At 44.4% G+C, this 20,713-nt stretch overlaps 3 non-coding genes across 3 annotated transcripts; all 3 read right to left on the reverse strand.

Moving 5' to 3' along the window:
• Positions 1–10,331: 10,331 nt before the first annotated feature.
• Positions 10,332–10,404, reverse strand: trnav-aac (transfer RNA valine (anticodon AAC)). Its single transcript has one exon. It is a non-coding gene; the product is annotated as a tRNA-Val (tRNA).
• Positions 10,405–16,999: 6,595 nt separating this feature from the next.
• Positions 17,000–17,072, reverse strand: trnav-cac (transfer RNA valine (anticodon CAC)). The gene has a single exon. It is a non-coding gene; the product is annotated as a tRNA-Val (tRNA).
• A 3,348-nt stretch (positions 17,073–20,420) lies between these two features.
• trnav-aac (transfer RNA valine (anticodon AAC)) lies at positions 20,421–20,493 on the reverse strand. The gene has a single exon. It is a non-coding gene; the product is annotated as a tRNA-Val (tRNA).
• Between the last annotated feature and the right edge of the window lie 220 nt (positions 20,494–20,713).

Below are 20,713 nucleotides of genomic sequence, written 5' to 3' on the forward strand. Positions count from 1 at the left end.
TTATCGGCCTCGCTGTTTGTGAAAAAAGTGTCCGTCTCCCCGGCGGTTAAACTAGGACACGCGCAGGCGTTAATGACGGCAAACGCCAAGTACCCGATCGAAAGAGTCTATATGAAAGTCCACAGTATCCCCGCAGGGACACGGGTGATGAACCAGGAAAATCTGTTTCTAGGACAGCTCCCAAAACAGGTTATTATAGGTCTCGAAGATAATGATGCATTTACCGGGGTTTACAACAAGAACCCCTTTAACTTTAAACATTATAACGCGGAATTTATAGCGTTGTACGTCGATGGTGTGCAGGTTCCATCCAGACCTTTTCAACCTGACTTTGAAAACGGCAATGCGGTTCGTGAATATGACAGTCTAGTACTGGCTACGGGTCGCCATCTCAAGGATCAAACTCTGCTGATCGATCGCCGGGAATACTGCAGCGGTTACACCCTGTACGGTTTCAACCTGACCCCTGACGAAGAGTGTGGACAACATTTTTCACTGATGAAGACGGGCAATATGCGTTTGGAGATGCGTTTCAAGCAGCCTCTACCACGCACTGTAAATATGGTCGTGTATGCAGTGTTTGACAACATTATTGAGGTGAATCAGAGGAGAAACGTTCTGTATGATTATTATTAAAATGAAGACCAGAGAGCTCAACCACATCATGAATGCCCTGGCCGGCTCACGGAAACTGTTTCAAGGAGTCTACGCCTGCGATCAGCTGCCTAAATTTAAGATCAAGAATTTACCTGCAATGTACATAATCAACACACACCCTAAAAATATGCCCGGAGAACATTGGCTGGCTATTTATCTAAGGGAGGACCACCGTGGTGAATTTTTTGATTCCTATGCAAACCCCCCGGATTTCAGACCTTTCCCTCGGAAGATCAATAACTTTCTGCTCAACAACTGTCAAGAAACCATTTACAGCGGTCGTCAAGTACAAAGTCTTCAGACCTTCACTTGTGGTCAACACTGTGTGTTTTTCTTATATCATAGATCTAAAGGAAGGTCATACCCCGATATTATGGCCTTGTACAGTGAGGATTTAGGCCAAAATGATAAAAAAGTGGCAGAGTTTGTCAGGACACTGTGGACCCCCCCTTATAACACAATGACTTACGACCCTAGCCAGCCGTGTATACAGATGGGGTGTTCTTGTGAGGATTTTAAAAGATGTCATGCGTGTTAAGGTGAAAAAATAATGAAAACAGCCTTTGAATCATTAGTTTTGTTTTAATTCAACACAATTCTTATACAAAGCAGGGGTTATGGTATAAATAAATGTACAACATTTGAAAAATAAAAAATAAAAATAAAAAATTGTTTGTCGGGTCATTATTTACAGGGGAGACAAATAAAAACATGAGATTAATAAGCTTCCCAACGATGGATAGATCCTGAGGATGGTCGCTCAGCACGGTCAGAGTAATGAGATATCGGAGTCAGATCAGGCTCCACCTCTTTACACAGACGGATTTTTTGTCGCGTTTCCTGGTTAGGAACTGTTGATTGGGGCATGTTCAGACAGGCCATCGCCTGTAGGAAAGCATTCCAGCCTACAGGTCGGCGACTATCGGGTACCTTATTAGTGCTAGTGACACTCTTCAACAAATCAAACATGTGTGAACCTTTGATCAGTTGTCCTTTAAAAACAAATTCACCCTGTTCATTCCAAGCCGTTACCCGCGGTTTCTGAAGCATTTTGTGCAGGATATATTCTGCATGTCTTTTGCTTCTGGCCGGCATGTTTCTCAAAACATCCGTTACAACATCTCCCTCTGAACTCTCAACAGGTTCGGTCACCGCAACATCTTTATCAACCGTTCCCCCCGCATCAGCCCCAGAACCATTTTCTTGAGAGGCCATGGTTAAAGTTAAAATGTTTTGATCTTTTTCACCCTGTCTAACCAGACGGAGGTAGCGCTGTAACGTGTTGGTATACAACTGGGCTTTGGAATACTGATTTAAATCGGCCCTGGCCTGTATAGCTTTCATTTCAGCGTCCAGGTTGTTTTCGGCCGTTTGTCTAATGGGCTCTGGCCCGACAACATTTTTTCTCAGTTTCTCAAGCTGCTCCTGAGGGATCAAAAACATTTTCTGAGCATATTCCATTATTAACCCACTCTGGAAGCTAGAAGACTGGTTAGGAAAGGCACGGCTATGCTCAACAGCGGTCCTATAAAACCCCCGGTTTGATTAATCTTCTTTCTTTTTCTTTTAATAGAATACTTCTTATTAGCGATGATCTTGATAACCGCTTTTTGTTTTTTGAGTTTAGAATGTTGAGAAGGGGTTAGGGGTATATTACCGCGTAAGATGTTAAAAGCTATTTCACACAGGGTCTCGATCAAATCCGAGGGGGCCCCTGCCAGCACAGCTTTCCTATGGCGCGGGCTCCTCTCAAATAACATTTGCAAAAGCGGCAGATTTCTTTTAATCCGAACAGACATTCTTATTTATTTCCTTTTCTTTAGCACATAGACTGCCGGCCAATCGGGCGGGCACAAACCTGTTCTGAGGCGAAAGTCTTCTGGGGTTTGTGCTTTTAAGTCCGCAATCAAGTACCCGTAGGGTTTTTTGGTGGCATCCTCAAATGCCTCCAAAAAGAACTTGGTCTGGTTAGGGTACATTTGACGAGCCAAGACGGTGACCTGTAGTTTATCTCTGGGGTTTTTAAAAAGAATTATATAATTGGCATTTAAATTAATAGTGCGGCTTTTTTTACCTTGAAAAAATAGATTTTGAACTAAATAAATAATACTTTAATTCCTATGATGAGTGTACTTTGTGAAAGCTTTTTCCACTTCACTGTTGTCACCGGCCTGCTCCATCTGGTCATCAAGGATCACTAGGTTAGTTTGACCGGGCGGGAACAAGTCATCGCCACACAACGAGGCGGGGAGACCTTGCACAAATTTCAGATTATTTTTTTTCGAAGCCAAATCATCGTAGAGAGGTTGCCAGCAAGAGTAACACCACACTATGTTGTCAAGAGCTTGGGACACGGTTGCGTCCACATCTTCTATGATGTTCTTTATAAGATAGCTCTTCCCCGAATTGGAGGGACCGGCTATAATACAGGAGAAAGGGTGTTGAAGTCTGTTATCAAAACCACCGCTAATATCCATAAGGCAGAGTGGTATAATCAGTCTTCAACACTCTTTTATTGTACACCACCCTGAATCGTTTGTTTAGTGATCTATTTTCCAACGTGTACCCCTTTTTATTGCGATAGATCTGATTTCCGGCTGTAATAATCTCACGAGGAGGCGCGTCTTTCTCGGTTAAAAAACTTTCTACCAGGGTCGTCAGAGACTTGATGTTAATGAGCTTGTTGTTACAATGGTTCAGAGTGAAACCCTTAACTTTCATACAGGTCTTACCCGCAGCCGTTCTGTATGCGTAAGTCTTAGGACCCCCTGAAACAAACTCCACTATGTGGTCCTGAGGATCTAGTTCGCTCGTTAACTCCCCAAGGTAGTCCCCGAGGGGAGGGACCCAATCCCCTGGCCTGGTGACAAAGATTACAGAGTCAGTATCATGATAGAGCGTGCGTTCCTGCAACTGATCCATTAAGTTGTACAGTTCAAGCCGGGCGTAAGCCGTGGTAAAAACCGCTATGAAAACATTAACGTTCCCCTGTTTGGTGGGGAAATCTTTAGGGGCCCTCCACTGGACCTGTGCCACGTGGTCATTTAAGAATTGAAAGTGTGATACTGCATGTTGTTTGGAAAACATAAATTCTATGAACAGTTCAGGGGTTTTAATCAAGGTTGTGTTTAGACGGTAATTTCTTTCCCCAAACTTACCCCACAGACTGTTTAAAATCAGTTTGGACATTTGTCTCTTGGCGGGGTTTACAGTTATGTTCCCCGGCTCTACACGGATCCCTTCCTTTTCAAAATATTGCTGAACGTATCGCTCTTTGGCCGCGGAGTCAACACACCATGAGGGATAGCCCGATGCCTCCTGTTTCCCTTTCAGATGGGTCATAATGTAATCAGCAAAAAGAGTATCAGTTTTTTCAGAAAAATGCCAAACCTCATACACCTTACCGACTCTGTAACCTTTCTCCACCGCCTTGTCAAGCTCGATGCTACACCAGACACCCGTCAGCGCTCTCTCTTCATCACTGTGCAGACAAGAGGTAGTTTGATTTTCAGTTTCCACACACGTTCTACACAGAGGGAACATCAATTTTCCCGAACACCTGTAAGGCAACACGGGTAAGAACAGCTCGCGAGGAGGGTACATGGTGACTTTGATCAAACTAAAGTAATGTCCGATTTCGAGAAAGTCACGATAAACAATGGTTGGACGCCCCACCGGGTACATTTTGGTCTTGTTGACATAAGGGTACAGACTGGTGAAATCATAGTAATCTACTCTCTCACCCTCCTTTACCTCATAATGTAAACAGATGGCATTGGTACAACCCCCAAATAACGCATCCCGGGGCTCTAGACATTCAGGAAAGTCCAAGGTTTCCATAAACCGTTGTACCCCCGCATCCTGTTGCTTCAGGGTCGTCCACTCGTGTTCCCAAATCACCAGCACGTTCAAACCATAGGTGTTTTTTAAAGTTTCAATTCGTTCCTGGAAATCATAGTACATATCACCGCAGAGTTTTAGTGTTACGGGGTTAAAGGTGTTTGGGTCAAAGCACTGAGGACAGCCATGGTAAATACAACCGGCAAACTCATAAGCGGTACGCCGCCCGGACACGTCGCTAAAACCGTCTAAGTAGTAAGGCCCCATTTTTACTTCCCCTTGATTTAAAGCATGTCTGATGAAGATGTTATCCCGGGCACTCAGGTATTCCACCCACTGTATGGAGACAGTCGAAAAGTTCTTTTGTCTAGCACGATAGTTGTCAGAAGTGGTGACCGCTATAGTGTTTTTCTGCAAGAAATTGGACCGATACATTTTCATGCAGAGAGACGCTATGGTCACACTTTGCAAAGGGTTGAGACCCGATGTGTTGATAACCTCGGCGCAGAAACGCACACAGGCTTCTTTAAGGATCACCACATCATTTTTACAATAAGCGGCCATCTCTTCTCGGAAATCAAAAACACCTCACTTAACCGTATTGTACCATTTAAAGAATTCCTCCCTCTCATGAGACATCATAGTATCAACCCCATAATAAGAGGCGGGCGGGTAGGACCCTTGATAATTTTGAGTGTCCTTAGTATTAAAAAAATGGCAGAACCAACCTTTCTTCTGAGCCTCAAAACCCAGAGCCTTAGGCAAAGTGCTCAATTTCATGGGGAGGAAATTTAACAAGTCTATGTAACGTTAGTTGAAAGCTTCGTCGGTGAAACACATGATCTTGCTACCCTGAGCTATTATTCTTGGGGTCACCCCATTTTCCACCAGATACTTCATCAAAATGTAAGAATCATAACCCTTAGCATTGTGGGCAATAAATGTGTAATTGAGGTATTTTGGACCTCGATACCGCGTAAAGAAATCCCTGACACAACTCTCACCGCTAGCTGACCACTCACGATCCAACATGTCAATACAGTGTATATAATTAGCAACGTGGACCCCGTTTTCTTGCCGGCATTCAAAATCAAAAAAGACATACCAGTTGTGCGGCGGCTCCTTTTTAACCGGCTGAATAAAGCACTGGTGTTCGGACCCCGGGGTTAAATCAGCATTACAGATCCTGCATCTCGGCTCCAGACATTTGTGTGGTTTAACCTCATGAAAACGGTACTGGAGGCAACACTGCGGGCAACATTTAGTTTGATCACAATAACTCCGTTTTTTAACCCCCTCAGCAGCGGCCCTCTGTACCTTATGCTCGGAAAAACAGAACGCTGAGAGACAAATCCTTAAGCAATCTTTACATCGGATGGTAGGGGCCAAACCCTTACGACATTGCGGATTGAAACAGACGTTACAGTAACCGTCACAGCGGTGCTTAAGCTTATCATTGAAGGCCTTATAACACCAATGACAAACATACGAACAACCCAAAAAAGCCGTCAAACTCTTTATTCCAAAGTAATGACTATCACTTAGGAAGAGAAACAGTGTCTGTGTATGGGTTTCAGGATGTGTCTGAAATTTCACAAATACTTCCTTTACCTCACAACGGTACCACACAACAATTTTTAAAGACAACAACTCCTCAAACTTGGTGATGTCTGAAAAGGCAACCATCTGTTGAGAGTTTAAGCCGGCCCTCTGATGAAGCATTAAAGCCTCTTGCAGAGCTTGGGGTTCAGGCATGTCGGGGGTGAGTAGTTTTATTAAACTGTAAGCAAAACAGAGCTTATTGTCCCCACTGGAACTCACCACTAATTGCCTGAGCTTGGTCCTAATTATGTCGTTCTTCAAGCATTTCGACAGTCTTCTAAGCGCCCCACCCTCAGGGTTACGAACCACATTCATTACCAGAGACAGACTTTCATCAGCTAAGATGGCTGCGTTACTTTGCAATAACGCTTCGATTTTAGCCAGACGTCTAAATTATCTCCACTCAGCATTACAGATAGGTTGCTAAACAAATCATCCCCTCTGAGTTCTAACTGTACAACATCTCGAGGTCTGACCCTTTCAGCAACCTGTTCAAGCATTTTCTGCAAGGCCTCGTGTATGTTGACAAATATTTCTGCATAATTGTCACAATTTAAAAGTTCTGCAAAATTAAAACGCTGAATCATTTCAAAATTGTTATAGGCCGGTCTATCTATAATCACGGGATCACTGGTACTCTTGGACACATCATCATTTTGAACAAAGCCTTCACCCCCTACATTCTCACAGAGCATGTCCTCCACAGCCTTATCAGTCTCAGAACCCTCCACATTCCGAACACCCCCACTGCTGACATCTACAAAACCCCCTTTTTGAGGAGGCTCATTTAAAGCCTGTAAAAGTCCTTCAAAGATATCCAACCGGTTAATGTCAAGACCCTCCTCTATAGTGATGGCTGCTTCTGCCGCCATCCTGTGTTCTAATTGTCTCAAATCATTTATAATAGGGGCAGAATTTGGTCGGGGTAGCTCCTCCAAAGCCTCCACCATTTCAAACAAATCGGGGTGAACTAGGGGGTGAACCTCTATAAGCGCTACCGGTGGGAGGTGGTTATTTAGATCATTGACCATCTGTAACAGGTCGGGGTTCACCGGTAAGTCTGTTAATTCACATTCTATCGGTGGTAATTGGGGGTTATTTAAATCATTTATCATTTGTAATAGTTCCAGGTTCATTGGGACATCAGAGGAGTTCACAACAGGGCCGGGGATGTTCTCTCGGGAAGGTCTTTTTGGGGCCCTAGCTTGTTCATAATCCTTTAGTTTGTGAGTTCTTTTACCAAGTCAGGACATTTTTTAATTTATTTTTTATTTTTCCAACAACCCACAATAGTAAGGCGTTTTGTGTCTATTAAAACATTAAATACGGTACAATTCGTTAGTAAGGGTATTAATAAGGGTGTTTTGGCTCTCTATCACCAGGTTTTGCCCCACTAACACAAGTCTTTGATTTTGTAACAAAGTATGTAGCAACTCATGCCGACCTTCAGGAAGTAGCTCCGGGGGCTGGTGGCCTGGCTCAGCTTCAAAGGATGGTCGCTCCGGTAAATCTCGGTCGAAGGAGGCAGGGAGCGAGCGTATACTCATGGACGGAGACCAAGAAGGCCTTTGCGGTGACACCCTGGCCAAGCGCGGGGTACTGTTCCGCGTTTCTGTAGCCAAGAAACGGGTCTGGGGGGACGATGTTGAAACCAGGCCGTCGTTGGGTGGTGTGTCAGCCCTGACTGACGGCGACCCCTGAGGTTGTTGGATGCCTGTATTTGTTCCGCCCGACAATGCGGCGGGCTGAATCTGGGGTGTTGAATTACCCCTAGAAGGCTGTGGCCTGAGTAGATGTTGGGGGGTCTCCAAGACCACCGTGGGGGATCCTATCGGTGATCTCACCGGGGAAGATGTTTGATCCCACTTAGACGGGGTAATTGTCCTCAATAGCTCATCCACAGAATGACTATCCCAAGAGTCTTGGGAAGAATAAAAATATACATTACATTTACATCTTTAAACGGTGACAGAAATCAAACTTAAAACAACATGTCCAGGACATTCAAAACCTTTAGCTTTTTTAAACCTTTGAAAATAGCCTTAGACATTCACTACAACGCCTTATTATTTACAGACAATATATTTATTAGGACTTGATAATAAATGTAAAACAGAGAAGCCGCTGTAAATAAACTGTTTCTTAAATGTTTCTTTAAAAACTGTAATATTGTTAATAAAACACACACACACACAACAACATTTCATTTTTAAACGAACCTTCCAAGTGTAAACGCTTCCTGATCCCGGGACTTCCTGTTTCACAAACGTTTTCACGATCTGTTTAAATATTAAATACAATGAACACCTTCAAGCCTTTTCCTACAACCACTTTAAAACAGAAGTATAATAGCGGGAGATAAGCCAAACAACTTACTAAACCCTTTCGGACGTCTTTACTTCCTAACCAGACGGTACGGCAATCGGTCATTTCTAAACACGTTCCCCAGAAACAAGCATAGACCTGTCCGGACTTCTAAAGATCTTTCCCAGAACCCCCCGCCCTACAGGAAATGGTCACCCATCGCTTAAATATTAGCCATCAACGGGCAAACAAAGCCCTTTTAAAAACATTAAAGTTTGAAAGATCTTACTTACCTCCACAGAATAATCGTTTCTTATGTTTTTCGGCTGGTTTAGCTTTTTGCACCGCTGTGAAGGTAAGAGACATGTTTAACCTTTAACCACACCGCTTTATAAGAAGCTTTAACCTCTTACAGGCTGCAGACATATACTCACAGTTATCAGATACCGGGGCTAACGGCCTTTCAGATTCTTGAAAGGTTACGGTTCTCGAAGGTAAAACGAAACAAGCCCTCGATGTGGAAGGCCTTTCGTTGTCTCGAACCACGTTTCTTAATACTGTTAGACAGGATAATTTTTTAAAATTAACAAAACTGGACTCAAACATCTTACAGAAACGTTATACAAACAAACAGGGGTTTAGTTCTTACCCGGTCGGCAGACAGCCTGTCTAGGGACAACCATTTCTCTTGGTCGATCCTCGGAGACATTAATCACAGGCCTTTCGATAGTTTCTGTGTAATTAAAGAGACCGGCATTAATATATATTAAAACGTTTTCATAACTCTAATGAGCCGCTTCAAAACCACACACACCCATGCATAAGAACCCATGAGCGCAAACACAAAAATCTTACCGTCGTTGTTCCAGATGATCTCCTCAGCGTTGGGAATTAACTCCTGTTGACTGGTTGAAAAATAATTTTACAGAACTTAAAACAGATGTTATAGCCTTATTTACAATACATGCACACAACACGCTCTGAGTCAATGAAAATAATCTGAAGACTTGCCTAAAAACTCGTTTAAATCGAATCGCTGATGTTGTTTCCGGACATTGTTGATCTTTAGTCTTAAATCGAAAGGTCAGTATGAGTCTGTCGAGCTGAAGACCAGACCTTCATACTTATACTGATGGCCACATGCCGGATCTGTTTGTAAGGCATTGTTCTGGTCTGGCCTTTGTGCCACCCTGTTACCAATTAACATATCAAAACCAACCAATAAAATGACACTGCATCAAATTTCAAATAGAAACCAAGATGGAGACGATCTCTCTCCTCTCTACTCTAAACTTTTATTAGAACCTTTTGGTCTCTCAAAAAAACATTTTTAAGCATCAAGACCTATAGTCAACAACCACTAAGAATATTTCAGGCCTTTATAAGCGCTAAAAAACAACCTGAGCCTAGAAAATAACTATAAAGATCAAAAATAACTAGCGCTTTTACAGTGATTTTTTTTTTTTTTTTTATAGCGATGCTTTGTTTGGTATTAAACAAGTCACAAACTACTCAGAACAGCGTTTATCCCCGCAAAAGAGATATTTGGGTTTATTTTACAAAGCTTATAAATTATATAGGTTAAAAGTATTCTGAATGTTTTGATATCACACGCCATACCAACTGTTGTCTTCTACACCTTACGGTAGCAACAAATCTAACTACTGCTTTACTTTAACAATAATAATGACGGCGACCACGATGACAACAAGAACAACAACAACAAGAACAACAACAACAACATCATCATCATCATCATCGTCAGATTTTAATTAAAAGTGGCTACACCAGCGTTTACAATTTCAACCTGTCGACGGACGGACGCTCTGAGTGCATCGATTGCGGGCACTCCAATGAAGAAAAGACACCCACCGCCTCCGGGGAACCACGAGGGCAAGCATGACGAAAAGGGCCAGCCCACAGTAGGCTGTTTCCGCCCGGTTTCGAACCGGGGACCTTTCTCGCGTTAGGCGAACGTGATAACCACTACACTACGGAAACTGACACCGCTGCCTCTTGCTTCAAATGGTTACCGTTAAAGCCTGCTGGTAAAACGGGCTCAGGTGTTTCAGGTCGGCTAGGCTGTGAGAAGTGCGGCGAAAGGATGCCATTTTCACAGACCTGTTTGGCATTGCTAAAGGGCACATCAGGACACTTCGGAAACTCTTTCAAAGGCAGGACGCCCTGCGCTCTGACAGTGCCTGCACTTAACCCAACAAGGTGATGCTGAATGGCTTGTTCAAACGGCTGGTGGTCTTCCGTCACCACCAGACTATGAGAGCTATACTGCGCCTTCAACTACATAAGAGTAGATAGTAGGGTTTTTTGGGCGCGGCCTATTTTGTTATGACGTATGCCCTAAGCTTATTAATATTCCTACGTCATAATTGGGGGGCGTGATTTTAGGTAGAGTTATTTCCTTAATTATTCCTACGTCATATCCGTCAGAAAGTGTGCACCCATAAAACCCTGAACAACAAGGCCACCCATAAATACCCCCACCCCTCTGAAGGCAACGCCCCGAAACTCTCCTCTCTATTTAAGAACCCGCGCTTCTTTTAGGCAATACCTCTTTAATTCTCAGCTTCTGAAACATCCCGCTTCTTCAACATGTCCAGCGACATCAACATGAAACCCCGCAAGAAACAATCCCGGGCAAGGGTTCCTGTACTCACCAATTTGAAGATTGAATGCTCCTGGGTGTTGATCTGGGGGGCTCGACGGGGTTACCGCTTTAAAAGGGATCCCAGCTATGTTGGAGTGGAGCTTCTTGCTTTGGGAGAGAAGGAGGGTACGTTGGAACCTTTTGAGACGGTAATTGAATACTCTTATGAGGACTGGTTGAAGGTGATGGCCTGGAGAGATCTGGGGCTTGTGGATAAGACTCTAGAAGGCTTGCAAGAGGGTCCAAGAGAATGCGAAATGGAGTCTCCGACTCAGGGTTTTGAAAGGTGTGAATGGGAAAGCTTGCAGAACTACGACAGACGACGTGTGGGGTTTTGGAGGGGGGTCTGACGGCTCAGGGGCTACTCTCTTCTAAGAGGGCGGTGTGTCGTGACGTAGTGAAGAGATAGGATAAAAGGTGCAACAATTCATTCATGGTTTAAAATTAAAGAGAATGTCTTACCCGAAAGCTGCGGACGTCGACAGGCTCTACAGGCCTCTTCAAACCCGGGATCACCCCTGGTTCTATTCCCCAGATTTTGTATACACTCTGGAACCCTTTGACTGTGGTTACTCTCCAAGACCTCAGACCCCGGTCCCTCAGGACGAAACAACATGCGGTGCGATGGATGTCCAAATGAGTCTCGGGGATCCCCAGCCTCTGGAGCTCATGGAGGGCCTCGATTTTGCCGAACTGTCTACCGTCTGTGCGTCTCAGGAGGGGGTCAGTCCAATGGATGGAGAAACACCCCACAAACCACCAGGCTACCCAATGAGCATCGGACTGTCCCGGGGGCGTGATGAAGACGCAGGATTTATGCCCGGGGTATGTGACCAAGTAAGCAGAGTGGTTAAAAGCACCCTGGTGTATATTCTGAGTGCTCTCATCGACCGAGCTCTGAAAGAAGTCTGTCGGGGGTGTGAAGTGAATCACCCCAGTCAGTTGAGACACAGTTGTTTGTTTGAACCAGACCGTTACTATTTCCTGTTCTATTTCAACGTGTTTTACAGAAGACTGAACAAACCGTGGCTGAAACCGGCACTAATCAAGGCGCTCTCTTACTCCCACATACATGTCACTGTGGGACAAGTCCAGAAAATCATAGATGAGATTTTGCTGGAGCTGAAAAAGGAGCCGTTTATAATAGAGAAACTTGGGCAGCTGCTCAATGACCTGGATGAGCCGAGTAGAAAAACCGCTGGCAAGCTAAAAGCTTATTTCTTCCGTAAAGAAGTTAAAGCTGGGGGCAGCGACGAAGAATTCGACATCTACGCCACTGATTCAGACTCTGACCTGAACTAAGGGACTTTGAACATGGGGAATGTTCTGGACTGCTTCTGCAACTGGTTCTGTCATCAACACTCTGCAGCTAACCTGAGAGCGCTATTACACCATGTGCTTGACAGAAAAGTAGCCAACGCGAGCCTTTTCTCTACAGATTTAACCATCGATGAGGATCAACTTTCAAACCTGGAAAAGTGAATGGCTGCTGTAACAAAGACCGGGGGGTACGAACACTGGGATGAAGGGCTCAAGGGGGCCAAGAATGATATTAGGCCATTTCATCAACATCTGTATGACCTTTTACTGAGCATGTTTAATACACCTCTGTTTAATTTTAAAATAGGTCATATTGTTGTTTTATTTACATATGTAACTGAGGTGTGTGCCTACAAGATAAAGAAACAGGTATATTTGTTGATATAGATCAAGTAACCAATCATCTGATTTCATTTTGTCTGGACCGTAGAAAAAATTGTTGTGTATGTTATACTTTTCACAAATGTCTTAAAAGGGGTATCTGCTCTCCTGAAGTTGAATAAAAAACCTTGTATAAAAACTTTGCGCATAGTGTGGGTCTGTGTGGTTATTTGACAGAATGACTCGGCAAGCTCCCCAAATGCAGGAACTATACTACAACCCAGCCAAGATTGGGGGTTTGGCGGGTAAGAAGGGTTTTCAAAGAGGACTCGCTGAGGCCGGAGTGAAGGTTAATGATGTGGTTGTTTCAGAATGGTTACGGGAACAAGACGCCTATACCTAACATAAACCTCTCAGGATTAACTTTAAAAGAAACCGCGTATATGCAACTGACATAGACTCACAATGGCAAATGGATCTAGTCGATATGTCAAATTTATCAAAACATAACAATGGTCACAAATTGATGTTTATGTGTATCGATGTGTTATCAAAATATGCCTGGGCTCGCATTCTACATAATAAAACAGGTCGGGCGGTGACAAGGGCCTTTGAGGATATATTGTCCCAGGGTCGATGTCCTAAAAAACTGCAGACTGATAAAGGAAAAGAGTTTCTCAACAGAGAATTTCAGAATCTACTGAAGAGACACAAAATACATCATTTCACCACCGGTAATGAGCTTAGGGCATCGGTATTGGAGAGGTTTAACCGCACCATAAAGACCAAAATGTGGAGATATTTTACAGCGGTCAACACGTTCAAGTATTTTGATAAAGTTCAGGATTTTATCGATGCTTACAACCAAGGGTATCACACCAGTATTAAAATGAAGCCTAAAGATGTTGATCAAAGTAATTCTTTTAAGGTCTATAAAAAATTATACGGACCATTTATTAAGAAGGGAAAAACTACTTATAAGTTCAACATCGGTGATGTGGTTCGCGTTTCAAAGCTAAGGAGTACTTTTGCCAAAGGTTATGAAGAAACATTTTCTGACGAATATTTTACAGTTACCGAACAGTTGGCTAGAGACCCACCCGTGTACCGGTTAAAAGACTATGACGGGGAGGATATAGAAGGAACGTTTTACGAAGCCGAGTTACAAAAAATTATTGTGGGTAAAGACAGTGTATACAGAGTTGAAAAGATATTAGCTGAAAAAACCCAGAACCGGAAAAAATATGTGTTGATGAAATGGCTTGGATGGCCTGAAAAGTTCAATAGTTGGGTCCCGGAACAACAGGTTTGCGATATTCAATCCTTATAACAACTTGCCCGCGGGTGTGTTGTGGGCATTACTTTCGATACTCAAGATGGAATCAGGAGGCTTCTACGTGACTCTACCCAGTAACGCCTCTCTCGATATATACCCTAAAAATGAAATATCCAGTTACACGGTACAATTTGGAAAATCTATAGATCTAAGGGGGTCGTGGGAAGTGGGGTTGGCGGAAATACAGTATCCTTACACTTGGGCTGTTTTACAAGATAAGGATGCCACCTTCGCCATTTTTGATGATGTTAAAAAGAGTCAATGGACATTCACGATACAAGGAGGTTATTATGACAATGTGGATAAAATATTAGATGAGATGCATAAACAGTTCTCAGAAGGCACCCTCAACATCAAGCTATATTACAACCCTATTAAAAACAGAGTGTACAAGGTGTCAAAACCAGGTATTAGCATTCAAACCAGCGGCCAACTGGGGCGTATATTTGGGATCTATTCTGACACAGAGAGCAGGTTCTCAGAAGTGGTGGGGCGGCTTTTACACTCTTTATGTGTATACGGATATCATAACCCACCAGAGGGTCGGGGATAGTTATGTCCCCCTTTTGAGAAATGTACTTATTAAAGGTAAAAGCAATGACATGGTCACAATTACTTATGACAAGCCACACTACGTACCAGTCTCAAAGACCCAATTTGACAACATCACGATCGAAGTAAAATCGGATCAGAATATCAACGTACCCTTCCGCTTCAGTAAAGTTATTGTCAAACTACATTTTCGACCCCTGAAACAGTTTGTACATTATTAAAATGGCTACCTCGAGGGGTTATGTAGATCCTAGCGCCTATGTGGATTATTACAAGATGCAAGCCGGGAACGGCTTGCCCGGTTTTGTAGGAGCCCCCACAATGTATGGCGCCGGTCTAGGAGGACTCTTTCATGGTCTCTTTAGAATGGCCGTACCCCTGCTTAAGAGAGGCTTTGCTATAGCCAGACCCCACTTGAAATCAGCGGCTAAAAATATTGTTAGTGACGTGTTCACCAATGTTATGAACCGGGCAGCTAGCCATGAGCATCAGGAGGGTTCGGGTCTCATGGTAATGGCGAGGAGGGGGGGTAAAAGAAGAAACAGCATGTGTCCACCAGGGCGACGAAGATCCGTGGCTAACAAAAAACGAAGAATCTCTCATTCTCCAACATATCGTGGAAACACTCGGAGAAGGAAGCAGCACAAGAAAAAACCTGCAAAAAGAAAGTCTCAAAGAAAGAAAAATAGAGCCTCAGGATACATCTTTTAAACATGTCTTTTGTCAACAGTCTATCGGAAGAATGCGTCAAATCAGAACTGGATCTGTTTACAGTTCCATACACTCAAACGAGTATAGATAAGATCATATATGTAGAGATTCCCCCTCTTTCTGCAATTTCAGACACGGCCCCTCTGGAGTTTTTTATAGCTGGCAATGGCGAGGATTATATTGATTTGAATAACACATTTATTTTAATGAACTGTAAAGTGACTGATTAGGATGGCGATGCAATCGAGAAGACGGCCAACGCTGGGGTCATCAATTAATCAATTACCCGGTGGCCACCATGTTTTCACAGGTGGATGTGACCCTGGGAGATCGGCTCATTAGTCAAAGCAGCAATACTTACCCCTATAGAGCCATGATGGAGTGTATCCTTAATTATAGTGAGGAGACCCTAAGCAAACAGTTCAGCCCCGGCCTTCTCTTCAAAGACATCCCGGAAGCTATGGACGACAAGGATCCAGAGGGACTCAATAAGGGTTTGCAAAAAAGATCGGCCTCTTCAACAGAAGGGAGGACCTTTGAGCTAATGGGGCATATCCATGCAGACATATTTTTCCAAGAAAAACTCATGCTCAACGGGGTAGACATTAAAATTAAAATGATCCGTAGTAAAAGTGCTTTTTGTCTGATGACCCCTGATACGGAAAAATATAAACTGACCATATTATCGGCCTCGCTGTTTGTGAAATAAGTGTCCGTCTCCCCGGCGGTTAAACTAGGACACGCGCTGGCGTTAGTGACGGCAAACGCCAAGTACCCGATCGAAAGAGTCTATATGAAAGTCCACAGTATCCCCGCAGGGACACGGGTGATGAACCAGGAAAATCTGTTTCTAGGACAGCTCCCAAAACAGGTTATTATAGGTCTCGTGGATAATGATGCATTTACCGGGGTTTACAACAAGAACACCTTTAACTTTAAACATTATAACGCGGAATTTATAGCATTGTACGTCGATGGTGTGCAGGTTCCATCCAGACCTTTTCAACCTGACTTTGAAAACGGCAATGCGGTTCGTGAATATTACAGTCTAGTACTGGCTACGGGTCGCCATCTCAAGGATCAAACTCTGCTGATCGATCGCCGGGAATACTGCAGCGGTTACACCCTGTATGGTTTCAACCTGACCCCTGACGAAGAGTGTGGACAACATATTTCACTGATGAAGACGGGCAATATGCGTTTGGAGATGCGTTTCAAGCAGCCTCTACCACACACTGTAAATATGGTCGTGTATGCTGTGTTTGACAACATTATTGAGGTGAATCAGAGGAGAAACGTTCCGTATGATTATTATTAAAATGAACACCAGAGAGCTCAACCACATCATGAATGCCCTGGCCGGCTCACGGAAACTGTTTCAAGGAGTCTACGCCTGCGATCAGCTGCCTAAATTTAAGATCAAGAATTTACCTGCAATGTACATAATCAACACACACCCTAAAAATATGCCCGGAGAACATTGGCTGGCTATTTATCTAAGGGAGGACCACCGTGGTGAATTTTTTGATTCCTATGCAAACCCCCCGGATTTCAGACCTTTCCCTCGGAAGATCAATAACTTTCTGCTCAACAACTGTCAAGAAACCATTTACAGCGGTCGTCAAGTACAAAGTCTTCAGACCTTCACTTGTGGTCAGCACTGTGTGCACTAGCACGCATGCACCGCGGGTTGTTTCCGCCCGGTTTCGAACCAGGGACCTTTCGCGTGTGAGGCGAACGTGATAGCCACTACACTACGGAAACCGACCTGTCCTGGTGTTTCGAATGGCTCCCATCGAAGCCGGCTGGTAAAACGCGCACAGGCGTTTCCCGTGGGCCAGCCTGTGAGATAAAGGTTTCTACACTCACCTAAAGGATTATTAGGAACACCTGTTCAATAACCAACCAATCATATGGCAGTTGCTTCAATGCATTTAGGGGTGTGGTCCTGGTCAAGACAATCTCCTGAACTCCAAACTGAAAGTCTGAATGGGAAAGAAAGGTGATTTAAGCAATTTTGAGCGTGGCATGGTTGTTGGTGCCAGACGGGCTGGTCTGAGTATTTCACAATCTGCTCAGTTACTGGGATTTTCACGCACAACCATTTCTAGGGTTTACAAAGAATGGTGTGAAAAGGGAAAAACATCCAGTATGCGGCAGTCCTGTGGGCGAAAATGCCTTGTTGATGCTAGAGGTCAGAGGAGAATGGGCCGACTGATTCAAGCTGATAGAAGAGCAACTTTGACTGAAATAACCACTCGTTACAACCGAGGTATGCAGCAAAGCATTTGTGAAGCCACAACACGTACAACCTTGAGGCGGATGGGCTACAACAGCAGAAGACCCCACCGGGTACCACTCATCTCCACTACAAATAGGAAAAAGAGGCTACAATTTGCACAAACTCACCAAAATTGGACAGTTGTTGCCTGGTCTGATGAGTCTCGATTTCTGTTGAGACATTCAGATGGTAGAGTCAGAATTTGACGTAAACAGAATGAGAACATGGATCCATCATGCCTTGTTACCACTGTGCAGGCTGGTGGTGGTGGTGTAATGGTGTGGGGGATGTTTTCTTGGCACACTTTAGGCTCCTTAGTGCCAATTGGGCATCGTTTAAATGCCACGGCCTACCTGAGCATTGTTTCTGACCATGTCCATCCCTTTATGACCACCATGTACCAATCCTCTGATGGCTACTTCCAGCAGGATAATGCACCATGTCACAAAGGTTGAATCATTTCAAATTGGTTTCTTGAACATGACAATGAGTTCACTGTACTAAACTGGCCCCCACAGTCACCAGATCTCAACCCAATAGAGCATCTTTGGGATGTGGTGGAACGGGAGCTTCGTGCCCTGGATGTGCATCCCACAAATCTCCATCAACTGCAAGATGCTATCCTATCAATATGGGCCAACATTTCTAAAGAATGCTTTCAGCACCTTGTTGAATCAATGCCACGTAGAATTAAGTCAGTTCTGAAGGCGAAAGGGTGTCAAACATAGTATTAGTATGGTGTTCCTAATAATCCTTTAGGTGAGTGTATTTTCACTGACCTATTTTGCATTGCTCAAGGACACATCAGGACACTTTGGAAACTCTTTCAAAGGAAGAACGCCCTGAGCTATGACAAGACTTACACTTACCCCAACAAGGTGATGCTCAATGGCTTGTTCAAACAGCTGCTGCTCGTCTTGTGCCACCATCAGACAATCACAGAGCTATTGTGCCTTCTACACCTTACGGTAGCTTTACTTTAACAATAATAATGACGGCGACCACGACGACAAAAAGAAAAACAAGAACAACAACAACAACAACAAGAACAATAACATCATCATCAGATTTTAATTAAAAGTGGCTACACCAGCGTTTACAATTTCAACCTGTCGACGGACGGACGCTCTGAGTCCAACAATTTCGGGAACTCCAATGAAGAAAAGCCACCTACTGCCTCTGGGGAACCACGAGGGCAAGCAGGACGAAAAGGGCCGGCCCACAGCAGGCTCTTTCCGCCCGGTTTCAAACCGGGGACCTTTCGTGCGTTAGGCGAACGTGATAGCCACTACACTACGGAAACCAACCCGTCCTGGTGTTTCGAATAACTCCTATCGAAGCCGGCTGGTAAAACGCACACAGGCGTTTCCCGTGGGCCAGCCTGTGAGATAAAGGTTTCTATTTTCACTGACCTATTTTGCATTGCTCAAGGGCACATCAGGACACTTTGGAAACTCTTTCAAAGGAAGAACGCCCTGAGCAATGACAAGACTTACACTTACCCCAACAAGGTGATGCTCAATGGCTTGTTCAAACAGCTGCTGCTCGTCTTGTGCCACCATCAGACAATCACAGAGCTATTGTGCCTTCTGCACCTTACGGTAGCAACAAATCTAACTACTGCTTTACTTTAACATTAATAATGACGGCGACTACGACGACAACAAGAACAACAACAACAACAACAACATCAACAAGAACAACAACAACATCATCATCATCATCATCAGATTTTAATTAAAAGTGGCTACACCAGCGTTTACAATTTCAACCTGTCGACGGACGGACGCTCTGAGTGCACCGATTTCGGGATACTTCGGAAACTCTTTCAAAGGCAGGACGCCCTGCGATCAGACAGTGCCTGCACTTAGCCCAACAAGGTGATGCTGAATGGCTTGTTCAAACGGCTGGTGGTCTTCCGTCACCACCAGACTATCAGAGCTATTTTGCGCCTTCAACTACATAAGAGTAACAGCAATGTCACCGATCCTGCTACGGTCGTATTGCAACAGCAACGACATGTATCGATTTTAAAAGTGTCAGTTCCAGCGCCTCGCAAAGCTACCCTTCTGCGATCATTTGTTCTCAAGGTCAGGATTTCTTGCCACTCCGAGGAAGAGAAAACGACGGCCGGCCATGGGGCAGAGAGATGAGGACGGGTAACACGGCACTGGCACGCGTGCACTGCGGGTTGTTTCCGCCCAGTTTCGAACCAGGGACTTCTCGCGTGTGAGGCGAACATGATAGCCACTACACTACAGAAACCAACCTGTCCTGGGGTTTCGATTGGCTCCCATCGAAGCAGGCTGGTAAAACGCGCACAGGCGTTTCCCGTGGGCCTGCCTGTGAGATAAAGGTTTCTATTTTCACTGACCTATATTGCATTGCTCAAGGGCACATCAGGACACTTTGGAAACTCTTTTAAAGGAAGAATGCCCTGAGCTATGACAAGACTTACACTTACCCCAACAAGGTGATGCTCAATGGCTTGTTCAAACAGCTGCTGCTCGTCTTGTGCCACCATCAGACAATCACAGAGCTATTGTGCCTTCTACACCTTACGGTAGCAACAAATCTAACTACTGCTTTACTTTAACAATAATAATGACGGCGACCACGATGACAACAAGAACAACAACAACAACATCATCATCATCATCATCATCAGATTTTAATTAAAAGTGGCTACACCAGCGTTTACAATTTCAACCTGTCGACGGACGGACGCTCTGAGAGCACCGATTTCGGGCACTACAATGAAGAAAAGCTACCCACCGCCTCCGGGGAACCACGAGGGCAAACAGGACGAAAAGGGCCGGCCCACAGCAGGCTGTTTCCGCCCGGTTTCGAACCGGGGACCTTTCGGGTGTTAGGCGAACGTGATAACCGCTACACTACGGAAACTGACACCGCCGCGTCTTGCTTCAAACGGTTACCGTTGAAGCCTGCTGGTAAAACGGGCTCAGGCATTTCAGGTCGGCTAGACTGTGAGATGGCGTCTGAAGTGCCGCGAAAGGATGCCATTTTCACAGACCTGTTTGGCATTGCTAAAGGGCACATCAGGACACTTCGGAAACTCTTTCAAAGGCAGGACGCCCTGCGCTCTGACAGTGCCTGCACTTAG

The sequence above is a fragment of the Amia ocellicauda genome, assembly GCF_036373705.1.
Source record: "Amia ocellicauda isolate fAmiCal2 chromosome 11 unlocalized genomic scaffold, fAmiCal2.hap1 SUPER_11_unloc_3, whole genome shotgun sequence".
NCBI lineage: Eukaryota > Metazoa > Chordata > Actinopteri > Amiiformes > Amiidae > Amia > Amia ocellicauda.